The sequence below is a fragment of the Apium graveolens genome, chromosome 7 (assembly GCF_009905375.1).
Source record: "Apium graveolens cultivar Ventura chromosome 7, ASM990537v1, whole genome shotgun sequence".
Taxonomy (NCBI): Eukaryota; Viridiplantae; Streptophyta; class Magnoliopsida; order Apiales; family Apiaceae; genus Apium; species Apium graveolens.
Genome location: NC_133653.1, coordinates 206,897,391 through 206,900,696, shown reverse-complemented (window position 1 = coordinate 206,900,696; position 3,306 = coordinate 206,897,391). Strand labels below are relative to the sequence as shown.

Sequence of the window (3,306 nt, the reverse complement as noted above, 5' to 3'; positions counted from 1 at the left end):
AACTACAAGGACATATATATAGGGTTTGGATCAGGTAAACCCAACTTCTTGAAGATAGACAAAGGCATCAGATTGATGCTAGCTCCCAAGTTAACTAAGCACTTGTCTAATGACAACTTTTTGATGGTGCAAGGAATAGTGAAGCTTCCAGGATCTTTAAGCTTCGGAGGCAACTTCTGTTGTAGCACAACACTGCATTCCTCCGTAAGAGCAACGGTCTCTAAGTCATTAAGCTTCACTTTACGAGAGAGAATACCTTTCATGAACTTCACATAGCTTGGCATTTGTTCAAGAGCTTCAGCGAAAGGTATGTTGATATGAAGTTTCTTGAAAACTTCCAAGAACTTAGAAAATTGCTTGTCCAGCTTTTTCTTCTATAGCCTCTTAGGAAAAAGAGGTGGAGGATAGACCTGTTTTCCCCTGTATTACCCTCAGGAGGAGTGTTAAAAATAGCTTTCTTCCTTGGTTTAACCTCTGCTTCCTTCTGCACATCTTCTTCAGCCATAACTTCAGATTCTGGATCTTGAGTTTTTTCAGGATTCACGACCTTTTCAGACCTCAATGTAATTGCCTTAACCTGCTCTTTAGCTTCCCTCTTACCAGGAACTTTCGTGTCACTAGGGAGTGTACTAGGTTGTCGATTCAACAAAGCATTGGCAATCTGCCTAATTTGATTCTCCAAAGTCTTGATAGAAACCGCTTGGCTCTTTCACACGAGCCTCAACTCCTCCAATTCAGATTTTTCAATAAATTACGGTAGTTGCTGAAGTTGAAGTTATTGCCTTGGTGCATATTACGGTTGTTGAAAACCAGGAGGGTTATATTGCTTTTCTGCATACTGTTGATAAGGTTGTTGCAGCATATTCTGATTGTTACTCCAGCTAAAGTTAGGATGATTGCGGTTGTTGGGATGATAAGTGGCTGGAGCTGGTTGCTGCGACCTCTAAAAGTTGCTCACAAACTGAGCTGATTCACTAAAAATAGCACAATGCTCAGTCTCATGCGCACATACACAAAGCTCACAAATACTTGTGATCTGATTAACTCCATAATTAGCCAAAGAATCCACTTTCATCGTCAAAGTTTGAAGTTGAGCAGCTATAGCAGTAGCTGTATCCACTTCAAGAACTCCTGCTACCTTGCCTTGAGGCATTCTTTGAGTTGGGTTCTGGTATTCATTAGCAGCCATTAGCTCAATCAACTCATAAGCTTCATCGTAGCTCTTAGCCCATAAGGCTTCACCTGATGCTGTATCGAGCATGGGTCTAGACTGTGTGCCCAACCCATTGTAGAAACCATTTATAATCATCTAATTAGGCATGCCATTCTGAGGACACTTCCTAAGCATCTCCTTGTAACGATCCCAAGCCTCACATAAAGATTCTTCATATTGCTGTGGAAACTGAGTAAGAGCATTCCTGATTGCAGCTATCTTCGCCATAGGGAAGAATTTAGTGAGAAACTTCTGAGCAAGATCCTCCCATTTGGTGATAGAACCTGCTGGTAGAGAATGTAACCAATACTTAGCTTTATCCCTCAGATAGAATGGGAAAAGCCTCAGCTTAATAGAATCTTCAGAAACTCTGTTGAACTTGAAAGTGTCGTATATTTCGATGAAATCCCCGATGTGCATGTTGGGATCTTCTATAGGAGAACCGCAAAGCTGAACTGAATTATGTATCATCTGAATCATACTTGACTTGATTTCAAAGGTGTTAGCCGAAATGTCTAGTCTGATAATGCTAGACTGAATGTCATTGATCTTTGGATGAGAATAGTCCATCAAAGCCTTCAGATTCGCTGCTTGATCTCCCATTGCAATGAGTGCTTCTTTCTCCACTTTCTCAACCTCTATTTCAAATTCTTCCTCCATTTGATCCAGTATTCTCTTACGAGATCGAGAACGCGTTAGCATAAAGGCCCTCTAGAGTACCTGAAATACAATAAGTACCCAAGTAAGTAAAATATCCAAGTTAGTGAACTTTAACGACCACGGATGACAAGCACATAAACTAAAAATTAACACCGAGTCCCCGACAGCGGTGCCAAAAACTTGTTAGGATGAAAACACGCGCTAAAATTCACGCAAGTATATGCGTTCACAAGTAATATAGAATTCTTTCTAGTTCGTTCCCACAGAGACTCTTTTGGTTAAATTAAGATTTATGCACTTATGCAACAATGATATGGCTATTGTTCAATGCTAAGACGAAGAATAATTGAGATATTTTATAACTAACATGCAAATAACTTAGAGATTAAAAGGGTTGAATTACTTATATGAGACAAATATGGGTCTCTAACTTCATTAAATACTTCATTCAAAGTTATTGTTCTTAACCTTAACATGCAATGGTGATGATAACTAATCAGATAACACGAAACTAGTAATCGCCAACTTTTATTGCAGGAATACCCTACTACCAGACATCCACAAAAGAGATAGAAGCTGAATAGACAGCAAGTATGTTGAGACCCTATATGTCTATAGAATTTGAAAACATAAAGGTTCAGTGAACAAGTATCTATCGTGATTACATAGGGCAAGTAAGATGGTTAAAATTACCTATGAATCATGCATAACAAATACATGAACCTATGCTAGCATGGAAAGTTCTAAATCTCTATATTCACTGTCGCTTTAATAGACATTAACACACTATCTTATATGTTTGTGACGCACATATGACGAATAAGCACAACCAATACTAGGATATCATACAATCACCACCCACTATGATATCGAAACAAATTAACTATTGCAATCCATAAGTAAATCTGTTAGAACCCCACGATAACTATTAGTTCATAACCGAACTCATCATCATCATGGGTTCCAAAGAAAGCATGATAATAAACAAGGTCTTTATAAACTGAATAAAATCACAAAGTACATAAACAAGAGTAATAGGTTTAACAAATAAGAAAACAAGCATCCAAGATTATAACTCAATCAAAGAATCACAAGTAAAAATAAGCTCTTCTTCTCCTTTATCGAATTTATGCTACTAGGTCTTCTTCTTGTCTTCTCCTTAGGCTCTGTTATGAAAAACGTCTTCAAAGAGTCATTATATAGCAGCCCAAATCATCTAGAGGCTAGCAAATCGATCTTCTATTCAAAACAGGATTTCTGGAAAATGACCTGGCGCGGCCGCACTGGGATCTGGCGCACCTGCGCTGAGTATGGCGCGACCGCTCCCAAGTGTAGTGCGGCCGCGGTGAGCTACTAATTTTTTTTATTTATTTCTTGTCTTCTCTTGATGGTTTCTTTACACAAACAACCAAGGTTTCATCCACACACTTTTT

General features: G+C 38.7%; 1 non-coding gene across 1 annotated transcript; it reads left to right on the top strand.

The window, feature by feature from the left end:
• The first annotated feature begins 1,319 nt into the window (after positions 1 to 1,319).
• On the top strand, positions 1,320 to 1,426 carry LOC141676245 (small nucleolar RNA R71). Its single transcript, XR_012556844.1, has one exon. It is a non-coding gene; the product is annotated as a small nucleolar RNA R71 (small nucleolar RNA).
• Positions 1,427 to 3,306: the final 1,880 nt, after the last annotated feature.